We start from the raw sequence: 20,934 nt of genomic DNA, 5'->3' as shown, positions 1-20,934 counted from the left end.
GGCAGGCAGTCAGGCTGAACGACCCCCTCGACCGCCCGCTGCCTGGACCGGCTGATGGCACCCTTGGCCGTGCCCAGGAGCAGTCCTACGAGGTGGCCCTCGGACCTACCCGCTCCCCTCCGCACAGGGTGCCCAAAGATCAGGAGAGTGGGACTGAAGTGCAACCAGAAATTGAGGAGCAGCCCCTTTAAATAATGGAACAGGAGCTGCAACCTCGCACACTCCATAAAAATGTGGAACACGGACTCCTCCAGACCGCAGAAATTGCAGGCGGCCTGGGAGCCCGTGAACCGGCTTAAAACTTTATTGCACGGGACTGCTCCGTGCACCACCCTCCAGGCCAAGTCCCCGATAAATAGTGGGAGGACTCCCGTCCTTCAGCCTCACAATCCCCGAGATGGTCTGCGCTCCTGAGCATCCCTGATTATAATCGCTCAACCATTGGTGGCCGTGTCTTCAGCTGCCTACGCCCCAAGCTCTGGAACTCTCTCCTGCCTCTCTACATCTCTTTCCTCCTTTAAGACGCTCCTTAACTCTTTGACCAAGCTTTTGGTCATCTACCGTAAATTCTTCTGATGTGGCTCGGTGTCAAATTTATTTGTTTTGTCTTATAACACTCTTGTGAAGCACCTTGGGACGTTTTACTACGTTAAAGGCGCTATATAAATACAAGTTGTTGTTGTAGACAAATGCAAAATGCTGCAGACGCTGGAAATCTGAAATAAAAACAGAAAATGCTGGAAACACTCAGCAGGTCAGGCAGCATCTGTGGAGAGAGAAAGAGAGTTAACATTCATAGAATCATAGATTCATAGAAAATTAAAGCATGGATGGAGGCCATTTCGGTCCATCGTGTCCGTGCCAGTCGACAAAGAGCTATCCAGCCTAATCCCACTTTCCAGCTCTTGGTCCATAGCCTTGCAGGTTACGGCACTTCAAGTGCATATCCAGGTACTTTTTAAATGTGGTGAGGGTTTCTGCCTCTACCACCCTTTCAGGCAGTGAGTTCCAGACCACCACCACCCTCTGGGTGGAAATTTCCCCTCAAATCCCCTCTAAACCTCCTACCAATTACTTTAAATCTATGCCCCCTGGTTGTTGACCCCTCTGCTAAGGGCAGTAGGTCCTTCCTATTCACCCTATCTAGGCCCCTCATAATTTTATACACCTCAATAAGGTCTCCCCTCAGCCTCCTCTGTTGCAAAGAAAACAACGCCAGCCTATCCAATCTATCCTCATAGCTAAAATTCTTCAGTCCAGGCAACATCCTCGTAAATCTCCTCTGTACCCTTTCTAATGCAATCACACCATCCCAGTAAGGTGGTGACCAGAATTGCACTCAGTACTCTAGCTGTGGCCTAACTGGTGTTTTATACAGTTCAAGCATAACCTCCCTGCTCTTGTATTCTATGACTCGGCTAATAAATGCAAGTATCCCGTATGCCTTCTCTACCTGTCCTGTGACATTCAGGAATCTGTGGACCTGCGCTCCAAGGTCCCTTTGTTCCTCACACTTCTCTGGATTGAATTCTATTTGCCATTGTTCTGTTGACCTGACCAGTTCATTGATAGCTTCCTGCAGTCTACAGCTTTCTTCTTCATTATCAACCACATGGCCAATTTTTGTAACGTCTGCATACTTTTTAATCATACCCCCTACATTCAAGTCTAAATCCTTGATATATACATCACAAAAAGCAAGCGACCTGATACTGAGCCCTGCCGAACCCCATTGGAAACAGCCACTAGAGAAAAAGTAATAGACAAACTAATGGGAATAAAGGCTGACAAGTCCCCTGGACCTAAAGGCTTGCATCCTAGGGTCTTAAAAGAAGTGGCTGCAGAGATAGTGGATGCATTGGTTATAATCTTACAAAATTCCCTAGATTTTGGAAAGGTCCCAGTGGATTGGAAAGCCGCAAATGTAACACCCCAATTCAAGAAAGGAGGGAGACGGAAAGCAGGAAACTATAGGCCAGTTAGCCTAACATCTGTCATTGGGACGATGCTAGAATCGTTATTAATGGAGTAGTAGCAGTACATATAGACAGGGTTTTATGAAAGGAAAATCTTGTTTGACAAATTTATTAGAGTTCTTTGAGGATGTAAAGAGCAGAGTGGATAAAGGGGAACCAGTAAACGTAGTGTATTTGGATTTCCAAAAGGCATTCCATAAGGTGCCACATAAAAGGTGCTGGGGGTAATATATTAGCATGGATAGAGGATGGCTAACAAGCAGAAAATAGAGAGTTAGAATAAATGGGGAATTTTCAGGTTGGCAAACTGTAATTAGTGATGTGCCACAGGGATCAGTGCTGGGGCCTCAACTATTTACAATCTATATTAATGACTAGGTTGAGTGTTGTAATGTCTGTGAGCTTGTAATGTTTATAGGTCCACACTGAGAATCTGGACGTATTGTGTACTGCAACTGTAGAGTTAATAATAAAAAGAAGCAGGAGGTTCCGGAGACTACCGAGAACTGCCTGCCATGTTAGAAAGCTGTGTGTGCTTGTGCTCTGTGAATATATCACATTTGGTGGCGAGATGGGATTTTTCGGATGATTTAAAGCTGAAATTTTGTTGGTGAAGGATTCAGCCAGCCGACAGTGAGACTTTGGAAGCTTCTCTGTCTTTGGAAAAAGCTACAAAATCCGAGGTAAAAAACGAGCACACTAGTTACTGCAGATTTTAAAATGGCAGCACCCAAAACCGTAATGGAATATTTAGGTGAATATAAACGTGACCAGAAAAGGTTTAAGGCGTATGTGGACCGGCTAGAAATATATTTCACTGCAAATAACATAATCGAAGTTCCAGAGAATGCAGATCAGAACTGGGCTGTGTTGGAACGGAAGCGAGCTATCTTCTTATCTGCAGCTGGACCTGAATTGTATGAAACGCTGATAAATCTGCTTGTGCCTGATGAGCCAAAGGACACAACGCTTAAAGAGATTTTAACGAAGCTGGAGCAGCACTATAACCCCAAACCATTAGAAATTGCTGAAAGCTACCGTTTCAGTATACAAAATCAAAAGACTGATCAAAGTATCAGTGATTACATTGTAGCATTAAAAAAGCTATCTATTCACTGTAATTTTGGAAACTTTCAAAACCGAGTATTGCACGATCGTTTTATTTGTGGGATGAAAAATGATGCGATCAGAAGAAAGTTATTGACGATGGATGACTTGACTTTTGAGATTGTCAGACAGCGAGGTCGATGGGCATGGCCGATCAATAATCCCGACAATTTCATAATAATTACTGTCGTCAATCAACCAAGGTAAATCGCCAGCAGATTCAAAGTAAAAGGCGGTGGGGGCCCAAAGTCTCAGAAACTGAAAATTCTAACAGACCACCAAAGTCATGCTATAGGTGCCTGGGACAACACATTGCTCAAAGTTGTCCATATGTGAAGGCAGAGTGTTTCTTCTGCAGAAAGACTGGGCATCTTGAGAAGGCATTCCGACTGAAGGGTAAACCAGCTTTCAAGGCTATGAGTACAGCTTTCAAAGCTATGGTAGAAATCCCCAGAGACTACATAGCATGGAAGAACAACAACAGGACGTGGAGATGTTAGAGTTACACGTCATCAGGAGTACGAGGTTAACGGACAGCGATTCGAAAAGTATCAAAATCCACATAGATGTTGCGGGATTCAAGATACCAATGGAGTAGTACTGGAGTCACTGTACCTCGACCAATTGCGTGATTTCCCATTGGAGAAATCCAAGATAGAGCTGCGAGGCTACTCGGGAGAGAAAATTCCTGTGGTAGGTCGTATCACCATACTGGTGAAATACAAGGATCAATTTCAGAACTTGCCTCTAATAGTAGTGAAAGGAGACAAGCCTGCCTTATTAGGAAGAATTTGGTTGAGATCACTGAGGCTGGATTGGAGTGAGATTTTTCATATTGAAACGAGATTTGCATCAATGGATGATGTTATCAAGAGTTATCCGAAGGTGTTCTGAGAAATGGGCAGTCCGATCCAAAGCTTCAAGGCAAGTGTCAGGGTACAGAAGGATGCCAGATTGGTTTACTGCAAGCCACGTTCCGTACCATATGCACTCAAGGAGAAAGTTGAGCAAGAACTCAAAAGACTAGAGACTGAGAACATTATTTCGAAGATAGATCGATGTAATTAACATAGAAACATAGAAAATAGGTGCAGGAGCAGGCCATTCAGCCCTTCTAGCCTGCAACGCCATTCAATGAGTTCATGGCTGAACATGAAACTTCAGTACCCCCTTCCTGCTTTCTCGCCATAACCCTTGATCCCCCGAGTAGTAAGGACTTCATCTAACTCCCTTTTGAATATATTTAGTGAATTGGCCTCAACTACTTTCTGTGGTAGAGAATTCCACAGGTTCACCACTCTCTGGGTGAAGAAGTTTCTCCTCATCTCGGTCCTAAATGGCTTACCCCTTATCCTCAGACTGTGACCCCTGGTTCTGGACTTCCCCAACATTGGGAACATTCTTCCTACATCTAACCTGTCTAAACCCGTCAGAATTTTAAACGTTTCCATGAGGTCCCCTCTCATTCTTCTGAACTCCAGTGAATACAAGCCCAGTTGATCCAGTCTTTCTTGATAGGTCAGTCCCGCCATCCCGGGAATCAGTCTGGTGAATCTTCGCTGCACTCCCTCAATAGCAAGAATGTCCTTCCTCAAGTTAGGAGACCAAAACTGTACACAATACTCCAGGTGTGGCCTCACCAAGGCCCTGTACAACTGTAGCAACACCTCCCTGCCCCTGTATTCAAATCCCCTCGCTATGAAGGCCAACATGCCATTTGCTTTCTTAACCGTCTGCTGTACCTGCATGCTAACCTTCAATGACTGATGTACCATGACACCCAGGTCTCGTTGCACCTTCCCTTTTCCTAATCTGTCACCATTCAGATAATAGTCTGTCTCTCTGTTTTTACCACCAAAGTGGATAACCTCACATTTATCCACATTATACTTCATCTGCCATGCATTTGCCCACTCACCTAACCTATCCAAGTCACTCTGCAGCCTAATAGCATCCTCCTCGCAGCTCACACTGCCACCCAACTTAGTGTCATCCGCAAATTTGGAGATACTGCATTTAATCCCCTCGTCTAAATCATTAATGTACAATGTAAACAGCTGGGGCCCCAGCACAGAACCTTGCGGCACCCCACTAGTCACTGCCTGCCATTCTGAAAAGTACCCCTTTACTCCCACTCTTTGCTTCCTGTCTGACAACCAGTTCTCAATCCACGTCAGCACACTACCCCCAATCCCATGTGCTTTAACTTTGCACATTAATCTCTTGTGTGGGACCTTGTCGAAAGCCTTCTGAAAGTCCAAATATACCACATCAACTGGTTCTCCTTTGTCCACTTTACTGGAAACATCCTCAAAAAATTCCAGAAGATTTGTCAAGCATGATTTCCCTTTCACAAATCCATGCTGACTTGGACCTATCATGTCACCATTTTCCAGATGCACTGCTATGACATCCTTAATAATTGATTCCATCATTTTACCCACTACTGAGGTCAGGCTGACCAGTCTATAATTCCCTGTTTTCTCTCTCCCTCCTTTTTTAAAAAATGGGGTTACATTGGCTACCCTCCACTCCATAGGAACTGATCCAGAGTCAATGGAATGTTGGAAAATGACTGTCAATGCATCCACTATTTCCAAGGCCACCTCCTTAAGTACTCTGGGATGCAGTCCATCAGGCCCTGGGGATTTATCGGCCTTCAATCCCATCAATTTCCCCAACACAATTCCCCGACTAATAAAGATTTCCCTCAGTTCCCCCTCGTTACTAGACCCTCTGACCCCTTTTATATCCGGAAGGTTGTTTGTATCCTCCTCAGTGAATACCGAACCAAAGTACTTGTTCAATTGGTCTGCCATTTCTTTGTTCCCCGTTATGACTTCCCCTGATTCTGACTGCAGGGGACCTACGTTTGTCTTTACTAACCTTTTTCTCTTTACATACCGATAGAAACTTTTGCAATCCGCCTTAATGTTCCCTGCAAGCTTCTTCTCGTACTCCATTTTCCCTGCCCTAATCAAACCCTTTGTCCTCCTCTGCTGAGTTCTAAATTTCTCCCAGTCCCCAGGTTCGCTGCTATTTCTGGTCCATTTGTATGCCACTTCCTTGGCTTTAATACTATCCCTGATTTCCCTAGATAGCCACGGTTGAGCCACCTTCCCTTTTTTATTTTTACGCCAGACAGGAATGTACAATTGTTGTAATTCATCCATGCGGTCTCTAAATGTCTGCCATTGCCCATCCACAGTCAACCCCCTAAGTATCATTCGCCAATCTATCCTAGCCAATTCACGCCTCATACCTTCAAAGTTACCCTTCTTTAAGTTCTGGACCATGGTCTCTGAATTTACTGTTTCATTCTCCATCCTAATGCAGAATTCCACCATATTATGGTCACTCTTCCCCAAGGGGCCTCGCACAATGAGATTGTTAATTAATCCTCTCTCATTACACAACACCCAGTCTAAGATGGCCTCCCCCCTAGTTGGTTCCTCAACATATTGGTCTAGAAAACCATCCCTTATGCACTCCAGGAAATCCTCCTCCACCGTATTGCTTCCAGTTTGGCTAGCCCAATCTATGTGCATATTAAAGTCACCCATTATAACTGCTACACCTTTATTGCATGCACCCCTAATTTCCTGTTTGATGCCCTCCCCAACATCCCTATTACTGTTTGGAGGTCTGTACACAACTCCTACTAACGTTTTTTGCCCTTTGGTGTTCTGCAGCTCTACCCATATAGATTCCACATCATCCAAGCTAATGTCTTTCCTAACTATTGCATTAATCTCCTCTTTAACCAGCAATGCTACCCCACCTCCTTTTCCTTTTATTCTATCCTTCCTGAATGTTGAATACCCCTGAATGTTGAGTTCCCAGCCCTGATCATCCTGGAGCCACGTCTCCGTAATCCCAATCACATCATATTTGTTAACGTCTATTTGCACAATTAATTCATCCACCTTTTTGCGGATACTCCTTGCAGTAAGACACAAAGCCTTCAGGCTTGTTTTTTTAACACCCTTTGTCCTTTTAGAATTTTGCTGGCCCTTTTTGTTCTTTGCCTTGGGTTTCTCTGCCCTCCACTTTTACTCATCTCCTTTCTGTCTTTTGCTTTTGCCTCCTTTTTGTTTCCCTCTGTCTCCCTGCATTGGTTCCCATCCCCCTGCCATATTAGTTTAACTCCTCCCCAACAGCACTAGCAAACACTCCCCCTAGGACATTGGTTCCGGTCCTGCCCAGGTGCAGACCGTCCAGTTTGTACTGGTCCCACCTCCCCCAGAACCGGTCCCAATGCCCCAGGAATTTGAATCCCTCCCTGCTGCACCACTGCTCAAGCCACGTATTCATCCGCGCTATCCTGCGATTCCTACTCTGACTATCACGTGGCACTGGTAGCAATCCCGAGATTACTACTTTTGAGGTCCTACTTTTTAACTTAGCTCCTAGCTCCTTAAATTCGTTTTGTAGGACCTCATCCCTTTTTTTACCTATGTCGTTGGTACCAATGTGCACCACGACAACTGGCTGTTCTCCCTCCCATTTCAGAATGTCCTGCACCCGCTCTGAGACATCCTTGACCCTTGCACCAGGGAGGCAACATACCATCCTGGAGTCTCGGTCGCGGCCGCAGAAACGCCTATCTATTCCCCTCACCATTGAATCCCCTATCACTATTGCTGTCCCACTCTTTTTCTTGCCCTCCTGTGCAGCAGAGCCAGCCACGGTGCCATGAACTTGGCTGCTGCTGCCCTCCCCTGATGAGTCATTCCCCTCAACAGTACTCAAAACGGTGTATCTGTTTTGCAGGGGGATGACCGCAGGGGACCCCTGCACTACCTTCCTTGCACTACTCTTCCTGCTGGTCTTCCATTCCCTATCTGGCTGTGGACCCTTTCCCTGCGGTAAGACCAACTCACGATACGTGATACTCATGTCATTCTCAGCATCGTGGATGCTCCAGAGTGAATCCACCCTCAGCTCCAATTCCGTAACGAGGACAGTCAGGAGCTTGAGGTGGACACACTTCCCGCACACGTAGTCATCAGGGACACCGGAAGTGTCCCTGAGTTCCCACATGGTACAGGAGGAGCATAACACCCGACCGAGCTCTCCTGCCATGACTGAACCCTTAGATACACTTAAATTGGCAACAACAATGTTAAAAGTTACTGACTAATATAAGAAGAAAAAGAAAAACTACTCACTAATCACCAGCCAATCACTTACCCCCTAGGCTGTGACGTCACCTTTGTTTCTTTCTTTGCCTTCTCCCTGTAGCTGCACCGGCACGCCTCTCGCCGACCCCGGACTCACGCTGCTCCGAGCTCCCGCCTCCTCGACTGACTGCTCGAACTGCTCGACTCCCGCTGGCCTTTATAGGCCTCTCGCCGACCCCGGACTCGCGCTGCTCCGAGCTCCCGCCTCCTCGACTGACTGCTCGAACTGCTCGACTCCCGCTGGCCTTTATAGGCCTCTCACCGACCCCGGACTCGCGCTGCTCCGAGCTCCCGCCTCCTCGAATGGGCTACACCCATTGTTTTTGTACCTAAGTCCGATGGTAAGGTAAGATTGTGTGGTGATTATAAAGTAACCGTAAACCAGGTTCTAGAGGGTAATCTCCCTAATACATTGCCGAATATAGAAGATTTGTTCACAACACTGACAGTTGGTCAGATCTTCTCAAAACTGGATCGTACAAATACCTACTTACAGCTTGAACTAGATGAGGAGTCCAAGCCATGTTTGACGATGAATACTCATCTTGGCCTATATCAATTTAATAGGCTACCGTTTGGAGTGTCTTCCGTCCCTGCCATATTCCAAGGGGTGACGAACCAGATTTTGCAAGGTATTGAAGGGGTAGTATGTTATTTGGATGATATACTAATTTCAGCACCAAATAGGCAAATTCATAATAACATATTGAATGAAGTCCTCAAACAGCTAGAGAAGCACAGAGTATGAGTGTCTGCTCGTAAGTGTGAGTTATTTCAAAACTCAGTGGAGTACTTAGGGTACAGAGTAGACAAAGATGGTTTACATCCAACCATAGGAAAGCTGGATGCAATCAGAAATGCACCCACTCCCAGGAATGTCACTGAACTTCGTTCATTCTTGGGTTTTTTGAACTATTATGAGAAGTTCCTACCAAATTTGGCTACAGTATTAAATCCACTAAATGAACTATTGAAAAAACAGGTCCATTGGAAGTGGTCAAAAGAATGCAATTCAGCATTCAAGGAGTGTAAAAGCAAATTGGTAGCGAGCACCTTGTTAGTTCACTATGACGTTTCTAAGGAGATCAAGCTAGCATGTGATGCCCCTCCGTATGGATTTGGGGCAGTAATCTCTCATGTAAGACTTAAAGACCAATTGCTTTTGTTTCACGCACGCTCAGTAATTATGTGCAAATCGAAAGGAAAGCTTTGGCATTAATTTTTGGAATCAAGCTGTTGATTCAAGACATTCCTGAGACCAGGCTCTGCAGGGTCAGTGCTCAGTCAGCAGCTTTAGCTAACTTGGCTAACCGAGCTCCCATCATGCTTGGGCAGCCATTTTATATGTGGCCACTTTAAACCTATATGAGTTTAGATATATTCAGCAGGTGCCTAATGCCTAGTGTTTTGATATATTCAGCAGGTGCCTAATGCCTACAACATATACCAAATAAATTCAGGTCCAAGTTATTAGCAGACCATGACTAGCACCTGGGAATGTGCTTGACCAAGAGTTTTGCACACAGTTATTTATGGTGGCCAGGTCTTGATAAAGATATAGAGTACATCGTGAATCAGTGTACGACATATCAATCGGTAAGCAAGCAACCACCAACAGTACCATTACAGCCATGGAAATGGCCTCCCAGGGTGTGGCAAAGGCTATATATTGTTTTTGCTGAGCTAGAAGGACAACAATTGTGATTGATAGCCATTCGAAGTGGTTTGAGGTGTTTCCAATGTGGAAAATAACAAGTAAAACATTAGACATTTTCCGAAGTTTATTTTCTTCATTTGGCCTCCCAGAAGAAATTGTTTCAGATAATGGACCACAATTTCGTTCAGAAGAATTTGCACAGTTCACGAGCAAAAATGCTGTGAAACATACCAAGGTTCCACCATACCACCCTGCTTCGAATGGTGCAGCAGAGCGCACTGTACAAATTGTAAAACGTTCCCTCATAAAACAAATGTTAGATCCAAATCCAAAGAAACGACAGTTGTCATTGTATCACAACTTGGCTAATTTTCTAATTACGTATCGTAATACTCCTCACACAACTACTGGTAGAACACCAGCAGAGTTGTTTCTCAAATGACAGCCACAAACCAACTTCTCATTGTTAAAACCAAACTTGGCACAGTCTGTAGAAGAGACACAATTAAGACAGAAAGAGAATCATGATAGAGGTAGAATAAAAGAAGAAATGTTGAAATTAAACCAGAAGGTGAGAGTGAAGATCCATCACCATAAATGGTTAAAGTGGTTACGAGGAAGAGTGGTGAAGATATGTGGTCCTCGCACATATTTGGTCAAGATATTTGATAATGGACAGGTTAGGTTTGTTCACATTGATCATATTTTACCTACAGACATGGAAGGAGTTGAAGGTGGGAATAACTCAATTATTTCTGACTCATCAGTGAGTTTTGATACACCAGTAGTATATCCTACATTTAGTGTACTGGAAACAAATCCAAGAGAAAATCAGAATGTAAGTCTGAGTCCGAGTCAGGAAAACAAAGAGCCTGAAGTTAGAGTGAGTTCAAATGAAAATCAAGGAAATTCCGTGGAGGAAAGCATTCCTCAGGATGAGCCTCGAATGAGTTTAAGTTCGACACCATGTTTGGAAGGTTCTGTTCGAGAGCAAAGGTATCCTCTTCGAAACAGAAAACAAGTGGTTAAGGTAAATTTATAAATATGGAAAAAAAGTCTATATCCTGTGTTATGTATAAACATGCAAGTTATGGATGATGTTTGTTATAATAACTTCTTTAGTAAGGAGGGAGAAGTGTAATGTTTGTGAGCTTGTAATGTTTGTAGCTCCACACTGTGGATGTGATCGTATTGTGTACTGTAACTACAGAGTTAATAATAAAGAAGCAGGAAGTTCCAGAGAATTCTGAGAGCTGCCGGTTTTGATAGAAAGCTGTGTGTGCTTGTGCTCTGTGAATATATCACAATTGTACTCTAGCCCAATTTGCTGATGCTACAAAGATAGGTGGGAAAACAAGTTGTGAGGAGTACACATGGGGCTGGATTTTAGGCTTTTCTGTTTTCAGGACGAAAACGGAGGTGGGGCAGGAAAATTACCAGCCGGGAATAGGTTACACTTTTGTAAGGAATTTTCGCCATCTGGGCCCTATACCAGGATGCGCAGCAGTACAAAGGGATCTGGGTGTCTTCGTACATGAAACGCAAAAAATTAGCATACAGGTACAGCAAGTAATTAGGAAAGCAAATGGAATGATGGCCTTTATTGCAAGAGGGATGGAGTATAAAAGTAGGGAAGTCCTGCTACAACTGTACAGGGCGTTGGTAAGACCACACCTGGAGTACTGCATACAGATTTGGTCTCCTTATTTAATGAGGGATATATATGCATTGGAGGCCTCCAATCATTGGAGTTCAGAAGAATGAGAGGTGATCTTATCGAAACATATAAGATTATGAGGGGGCTTGACAAGGTGGATGCAGAGAGAATGTTTCCACTGATGGGGGAGACTAGAATTAGGGGGCATAATCTTAGAATAAGGGGCAGCCCATTTAAAACTGAGATGAGGAGAAATTTCTTCTCTCAGAGGGTTGTAAATCTCTGTAATTCGTTGCCTCAGAGAGCTGTGGAAGCTGGGAAATTGAATAAATTTAAGACAGAAATAGACAGTTTATTATATGATTAGGGGATAAGGGGTTATGGGGAGCAGGCGGGGAAGTGGAGCTGAGTCCATGATCAGATCAGCCATGATCATATTGAATGGCGGAGCAGCTCGAGGGGCCGTATGGCCTACTCCAGTTCCTATTTCTTATGTTCTTATGTTCTAACCATACCCACGTCTTTCACGTCCACACACAGATTAGTTTTATGGTCTCTAATAGGTCCTACTCTGTCATGTATTCAACTATCATTGTAACCTATGTATAAGCTGACCTAAGTTGTACACCTTGAGAACATTGACCACAAGGGGCGAACTTGTGGGAGACACTCCTAACCTGGCCTTTCAGGTATAAAAGAGGAAGCTCCACCCACCTTCATCACTTGAGGTCTTGGTAATAAAGGTAACTGGTCACAGAGTAACCTTCTCTCAAGTATGGGCCTTGTGTGCATTTATACTGTATAGTAAGGACATATCATTGTCGACGAGAAACTGGGATTTAAACCACACGAACATGGCCACTAGCAGCACAGAAGAGAGGTACTGTGTTGGTGATGATTGGGACGACTTTATTGAGAGACTACAGCAATGTTTTGTCACTAAGGAATGGTTGGGACAGGATTCGGCCGACAAACGCAGGGCTCATCTCCTGACGGTCCAGAACGTACTCTCTGATGAAGGAACTTATAGCGCCAGAGAAGCCGGCGGACAAGACGTTTGAAGAGCTCAGTAAGTTGATCGGAGAGCACCTTAAACCGGCGAGCAGCATGCACATGGCGAGACACCGGTTTTACATGCACCGGCAGTGAGAAGGGCAAAGCGTTCCAGACGTCGTGGCAGATCTCCGGTGACTGGCGAGCCTATGTAAGTTCCCAGATGCATGCAGAGCAGAGATGCTGTGAGACTTTTTTTATTGGGGGCATCGGGCACGCTGGGGTTTTCAGGAAACTGATTGAGACCAAAGACTTGACCTTGGAAGTGGCGGCTCTGATAGCCCAGACATTTATCTCAGGGGAGGAAGAGACCAGAATGATGTATGACAAAAATGTTGGCTCAAATGCAGCAAACGACCAGGGAGTCAACATTGTTAATGCGGCACACAGTTCTCTAGGCAGCCAAGGGCAATCGGACATGCCCCAGCATGTAGTCGAACCCAAAGAGGGAATTCAACCGAGACAATGGCTAGCTGAACGATGATTCATGCCATCGCAATGGACAATGCGACCAGTAATGGGGCCATCAACACCTGTTAATGGTGCACTTATGGACAGTCACAGAGACAGTCAGAGATGATTGACTGGTAATGGACCTTTTGTTTCCAACAATGGGGTCTCCAGCTCATGCTGGAGGTGTGGAGGCAAACACCCAGCCAGAGCTTGCAGGTATCAGCAATATACCTGCAGAAACTGCAACGTCAGCGGTCACTTGGCATGTATGGGCAGGAAGCCTGCAGCCAGGTTGATGTACAAGGAGGACCAACCCGATGTAAGTCCTACGAGGCCAAATGAATACTGGGAGAAATCGCTGGAAGCTGAAGTTCAGCGAGTTCATGTGGAGCACATATACAGTTCATATACCAGGACGCCACCGATAATGATGAAAGTGCTCTTCAATGGCATCCCAGTGTTAATGAAGCTAGATACGGGGGCCAGCTGGTCCCTGATGAGTATCAAACAGTTCGAAAGGTTGTGGGTGTCCAAGGCCAGGAGGTCAAAATTATTGCCGATTGATGCACAGCTATGGACATATACAAAGGAGATCATTCCGGTGCTAGACAGCGCCACGGTAGTCGTGACCCACAAAGATTCGGAGAACAGGATGTCACTCTGGATTGGCCCGGGGGCAGTCCCACACTACTGTGGAGGTGTTGGCTTGCTGTCATGAACTGGAAATGGAGCGATGTCAATGCAATTTCTTCTGTGAAGCGAGTATCATGCTCACAGGTCCTAGACAAATTTGACTCATTATTTCAACCCGGCATCTGCACTTTCATGGGGGCCAAAGTAGTGATTCACATAAACGCGGATGCCAGGCCAGTACACCACAAGGCCAGAGTGGTGCCGTACGTGATGCGGGAAAAGATAGAATGCAAATTGGACCGCCTGCTGAGGGAAGGCATCATCTCGCCAGTCGAATTCAGTGACTGGGCGAGCCCGATCGTGCCGGTGCTCAAGGCAGATGGGTCGGTCAGGATATGTGGCGATTACAAGGCCACCATCAATCGGGTGTCACTCCAAGACCAGTACCCACTACCGAGAGCGGAGGACCTCTTTGCAACGCTGTCCGGTGGCAAACGTTTTTCAAAATTGGACCTGACTTCAGCTTACATGACCCAAGAGCTGGCGAGTGAGTCGAAGAAGCTGACCACTATCACGACACACAAGGGGTTGTTTGAGTATAACAGATGTCCGTTCGGGATTTGTTCGTCCGCCGCGATCTTTCAGCGAAATATGGAAAGCCTCCTCAAGTCGATTCCAAGGACGGTGGCATTTCAAGACGACATCCTCATCACGGGTCACGATACTGAAGAGCACCTCCACAGACTGGACCGCGTAGGGCTGTGACTGAAAAAGGCGAAGTGCATCTTCTTAGCTCCAGAGGTAGAATTCCTGGAGAGGAGGGTAGCAGCAGACAGGATGAGACCCCTTGCGTGCAATATAGAAGCGATCCAGAGAGCATCCAGACCCCACAAAACGACGGAGCTGGGTTTGTTCCTGGGGCTCCTGAACTATTTTGGTAACTTTCTTCCCAAATTGAGCACGCTGTTAGAGCCGCTACACATGCTCCTACGCAAAGGTCGCGATTGGGTCTGGAGGGACAGCCAGAAAAGGGCTTTTGATAGAGCACGCAATTTGTTACGCTCCAACATACTGTTAACGTTATATGACCCATGTAAGAAACTTGTGTTAATGTGCGATGCGTCATCCTTTGGCGTTGGGTGTGTGTTGCAGCATGTGAATGCCAATGGTCAGTTACTGCCGGTAGCATATTCCTCCAGAAGTCTGTCCCAGGCAGAAAGGGGCTACGGGATGGTAGAAAAGGAAGCGCTAGCATGTGTATATGCAGTAAAAACAAAATTCACCAGTATCTGTTTGGCAGGAAATTTGAGCTGGAGACAGATCACAAACCCCTAACGTCCCTTTTGGCCGACAGCAAGGCCATAAATGGAAATGCATCAGCCCGCATACAGAGGTGGGCACTTATGTTAGCCGCCTATGACTACACAATTTGGCACAGACCGGCACTGAAAACTGCGCCGATGCACTCAGCAGGCTCCCACTAGCCACCACTGAGGGGGCAACTGAGCATGATGCTGAGATGGTCATGACTGTTGAAGCTTTCGAAAGTGAAGGCTCACCTGTGCCAGCCCGTCAGATTAAAGTCTGGACAAATAAAGACCCGCTACTGTCTTCAGTTAAGAAATGTGTCCTGAATGGGGACTGGGCAGCCACGTACGGGGCATGCCCTGAGGAATTTAAACCGTTTCATAGGCGCAAGAGTGAACTCTCGATTCAGGCCGATTGCCTACTTTGGGGAAACCGAGTAGTCATGCCCCAGATGGGCAGAGAGGCGTTTATCAGAGAACTTCACAATGAGCACCCGGGCATTGTCATGATGAAGGCAATTACCAGGTCACACATTTGGTGGCCAGGGATAGACGCAGACCTGGAACTGTGTGTTCGCAGGTGCAACACGTGTGGTCAGCTGGGCAACGCACCCAAGGAAGACCCCCTTAGTCCCTGGTCCTGGCCCGCCAAGCCATGGTCACACATCCATGTGGACTACGCAGGTCCTTTCATGGGAATAATGTTTTTGGTTGTAGTAGACGCCTACTCCAAATGGATTGAGTGTGGCATTTTAAATTCAAGCACATCCTCTGCCACAGTAGAAAGTCTACGGGCAATGTTCGCCGCCCATGGTCTACCGGATGTCTTGGTCAGCGACAATGGCCCGTGCTTCACAAGCACTGAATTCCAGGACTTCATGGCAGGCAATGGAATTAACCATGTCAGAACGGCACCGTTCAAGCGGCCGCAAACAGCCAGGCGGAATGAGCAATGCAGATAATCAAACAGGGGATGCTCAGAATCCAAGGGGGTTCCCTACAAAGCCGCTTATCACGCCTCCTGTTGACCAATAGTTCCTGCCACACTCGCTCACAGGGGTTCCATCCGCAGAGCTGCTTATGAAAAGGACGCTGAAAACCAGGTTATCCCTTACACACCCTACTGTAATCGTAAAAGAAATCGTTGCGAGCAGGCGTCAGTCACAATGTGTCTACCATGACAGGAATGAAAGGGCGCGATAGATTGATGTTAATGACCCTGTTTTTGTCCTTAATTACGTTGCAGGGCCCAAATGGCTTGCAGGTACTGTGATTGCCAAAGAGGGGAATAGGATTTTGGTAGTTAAACTTACCAATGGACAAATCTGCCGCAAATACATGGATCAAACTAAAAGGAGGTTCAGCAACCCCATAGAAGAAGCAGAGGAAGAACACGACATAGAGTTTACTCCACCACAGGTGACCGAACACTGGAACCAAGTGGAGGAGAGCCCAGTCACTGTGGGCAGTCCGGACAGGCCTGAGGCACCGCAAACAGCAGACACTCAGGCCAACGCCCAACAACCGGAGCCCCGACTCAAACGCTCTACAAGGGAGCATAAACCACCAGAGAGACTTAACCTGTTCCCAATAAGACTTTGGGGGGGGAGGTGATGTCATGTATGCAACTATTATTGTAACCCATGTATAAGCTGACCTAAGTTGTACACCTTGAGAACATTGACCACAAGTGGCGAACTTGTGGGAGACACTCCTAACCTGGACTTTCAGGTATAAAAGGGGAAGCTCCACCCACCTTCATCACTTGAGGTCTTGGTAATAAAGGTAACTGGTCACAGAGTGACCTTCTCTCAAGTATGAGCCTCGTGTGCATTTATACTGTATAGTAAGAGCATATCATAATCTTTCTTTAGTTATCCTCATGCTCTTAATGTATTTATAAAACATTCAGGTCGATGACCGTTTGTCAGAACTGTTGAAAGGTCATCGACCAAAAACGTTAACTCTGTTTTTCTCTCTCCACAGATTCTGCCTGATCTGCTAAGTGTTTTCCAGTATTTTCTGTTTTTATGTAATATTAGTTTGCTGTCAAGCTTCTGGCAGCTTCTTTGCCCATATAAAAGTGTCACCCCTTCGAGTGTGAGCTTAACCAGTGAGTGGATATGCGCCAACTTAAGAAAAACTGAGCAAAGGGTTAAAAAAAACTGCTGCAAACAACAGGCTTGATATGAAAACAAGTTTTACAAAGACGTTGTACCTTCAGCTGTGTGTATACACAACGTTCCTTCACTTGTATTGGATGAATAAAAGATATACTTACACAACAGCAGAAAAGAAAAATGCAAATGTAGTAGACACAAAGTTGCTGCAGCATTTCTAAGGGATTTAAGGCATGGTCCCCCAGAAAAGTTTGAATTTTTACCCCAAAATATGCATTCTGTTTAATGTTAAGGACTTCTGTACTTCACAATTAATAGATTTTTCATTTTTAAAAAGGGGAAACAAAATGGTAATTTGATTTTCAAAAAAAATCGCTTAACCAAAGGTTATCTCAACAGTTACTCTCCCATATCAAAGCACCCCAGTTCACAGAGACACCTCCCTCTCCAACCCCCACTCTTTCAGAGATACTCTCTTCTCCAACCTTCCCTGTTCATACTCTTCTCCTTAACCTTGTCAATTCAACCTGATACTCTTCTCCCCCTCCAACCTAGATCAGCTTGTGCTCTTCCCTCTTCCATCAGAGTTCCTGTTGGCACTTCCCATTCTCTCTCAATTCATCCCTCACCCCAAAGTGGACTGAACACTTTGCAATCATCAGTGAACAGTCCCATTTCTGACTTTATGATGGAGAGAAGGTCATTGATGAAGCATCTGAAGATAGTTGGGCCTCGGACCTTGCCCTGAGGAACTCCTGCAGCGATGTCCTGGGGCTGAGTTGATCATGACTGTCATGTATTCAACCAGCATTGTAACCCATGTATAATCTGACCTAAGTTGTACACTGTGAGAACAATGACCACTAGGTGGTGAACTTGTGGGAGACACTCCTAACCTGGACCTTCAGGTATAAAAGGGGAAGCTCCACCCATTTTCATCACTTGAGTGCTAAGGAATAAAGGACAGGTCACAGACTGACCTTCTCTCAAGCATGGGCCTTGTGTGCATTTATACTGTATAGTAAGGACGTATGAATGACCATCTTCCTTGGGCTAGGTATGACTCTAGCCTCTGGAGAGTGGTCTGCCAAAGCCCATTGAAGATTGGGGGGCTGAAATTCACCCCTGCCAGAAATGGGTCGCACCTACCATTTTTCTTGTGTTTTGGCTGCAATGGGTGCGGCGGCTCATCTTGCAAAATTCAGCTCTTTGTAATTTTTTTTCGAACGGAGTGGAAGTCAGTCATAATGGGGGCCGGACCGGAGTGTCCATCATAAGAGAGGTGGAAGTGGGGGCGGGCGTAGTGTCCGCCACTGTCAGTCATCAGCGTCGGGCTGGTGGCGTCATCGTGCTGATGCTTTAACACGTCTCTCCCCTTTAGTTAAAGGGGAGGGCCACTGTGAGCTCTGCAGCTTTTTAAGTTGGTCCACTGGGCCACCAGGGAGGGTTTTGGCTGGGCCAGCGTCCTGGCACCCAAGAGGAGTGCCAGGCTGCCTGTTGACGGCCCGGCCGAACCCAGGGGCATAATTATCGGGCCTACCTGGCAGTCGGCCAACAAAAAAAAAAATAAGGTGGCAGTCGCGGCAGTGCGCCCTCCCCTTTAATGGAGGCCGCACCGCCATTTTACACACACTGCAAACAAAGTGTGGAGACAGAAAACACTGTCGGGGGCACCAAGCGGCAGCCAGAAGATTTTCTACAGTAAAGTTTGCTTGCAGGGCGGGACATCGGCATTGATGACACACTTAGGAGGGTTCAGCAACAATGGGGCAGAAGTGGCGATTGCCGGAAAAACCACCAGGGAGAATTTTGCGAGCAGCGGCTATTCGACTACAAATCAGTGGCCATTCGACACCGCCACTTTCCGGAGGTAACAGGTCTTATTGGGAGGCTGAAATTCCGCCCCTGGGTGTGGGTTGATGGCACAGTAACTGGTTGGGTTGGACTTGTCCTGCTTTTTATGAACTCTGTAAACAGATTCCTTCCCATAGTTACTATCGCAGTGTAATGTTGTTATTCTTTCAACAATAACCTGCTTGATTCAGGCCCAAATGGTCTTAAACAATAAGCTTTAATATAGATTGATTCACAACAGTGTTATAATACAACTGTCTTCAGATTACATTAAGTGACAAGCAAGTAAGTGACAAGCAATACTACTACCTGGTTCCTGCGGACTCGAGGTGATCAATCTCATCTTCCGTGGGCTGCCTTCTTGGCTATGGACTTCTGACTGTCCTAAGAATTCTAACTACCAGTGACCATTAACCCTATAATTATATCCAATAATCTGTGGTCTAATTATGTACATACTGGCCTTGTTCCTCACTAAATATATTCAAAAAGGAGTTAGATGAGGTCCTTACTACTAGGGGGATCAAGGGGTATGGCGAGAAAGCAGGAATGGGGTACTGAAGTTGAATGTTCAGCCATGAACTCATTGAATGGCGGTGCAGGCTAGAAGGGCCGAATGGCCTACTCCTGCACCTATTTTCTATGTTTCTATGTTTCTATATCCTGTTGTTAACCATCTGTTATCTGTAGGTGTCTGGTTCTTGCAGCTATGAGCTCAGTCTGTTTCTAAACAATACAAGCTCAGCTAGTACGACACGAGCCAGCATGTCACAAAGCCATTTTAACTTGCAGTACACAGGCAGGGTCTGATGGGAAAATGGTCAACTAGTGATGGTCAACTTTGTTACATCTCCCTCCATTTGAACCTGAGTGAACCCACTCTGGTGTTTGGGTCAATTTTCAACTTACCCCTTAACTTTCTTCCTAGTCTTGCCGTAGATCACCTTGGGTTTACATTTTATTAACATTATTTTTCATAAACACATATAGACATTTACATATTGCTTGGTCTGATTTATCTATTGGTAATCATGCTTTTGGTCCTTTATACTCCATATTTGATGGAGCTCTCCTCTAATCGGGCTCTCTGATATCCTCTTTAATTTTTTAATGGCCTGTCTAAGCAGCATGTACATGATAACTAGTTTAAGTTTCATTTGGCCAATACTGCACATCATGACACAGACAGAGAAAATCATAATACATTATAGAGAAAGTTACAGTGTGCCACATTATTAAGAAACCATGAACTTAAAAGATTCTCAAGCTTTCTCCTGTTTTCTTACATGTACCTAGGCAATTTTCTCTATTGTTAGTTAGATATCAGCGTTGTAGCTATACTGGAATAGCTTAGCCAAAATAATAAGCTACCGTGCCCATTCCAGGATGAACTTAGACTATTCTAGGTTAACAAGTACCTTGATTAAAGATACCCAATATAAAAGTGGTAGAAACATTTGAACAATATTTTGACTTCAGGTTCTTATCAGTACCGCGCTTGAGTTTACCGAACACCAAACCAAATACACAAGGTGAGAGCAGCACAGAGCATGAATGAACTGACTGTAGTGTTGACAGCATCATTTTATTCCTTATCTCAACCATACACAAAGTGTAATGACTCAAGGGTCTGGTTACTGTAAACTCACTCAGGTGCAACCTTATCCATCTTTATTCAGCCTGAGAGTGCCAGCGTGACAAAGACACCCAGCTTATACACAGGTGACCAAGCACACATGCCACATGCGTACAGCCCGATGACCTCCGACCGCGGCACCCTCTGGTGTCTGGTGACCCCCAAGCAGTAATACATAACAACATCCCCCTTTTAAAATATTAACGACAGTCTTTTTACAAATTAAGACAGTCTGGGGCTTCCCTCTCACGAATTGATCGTCTAAGTTCAACTTTGGCTCTGGACGAGCGTTCTGAAT

Source organism: Pristiophorus japonicus, chromosome 6 (genome assembly GCF_044704955.1).
Source record: "Pristiophorus japonicus isolate sPriJap1 chromosome 6, sPriJap1.hap1, whole genome shotgun sequence".
Taxonomy (NCBI): domain Eukaryota; kingdom Metazoa; phylum Chordata; class Chondrichthyes; family Pristiophoridae; genus Pristiophorus; species Pristiophorus japonicus.
The sequence above is the reverse complement of the archived record's forward strand: the minus strand, read 5'-3'. Positions refer to the sequence as shown.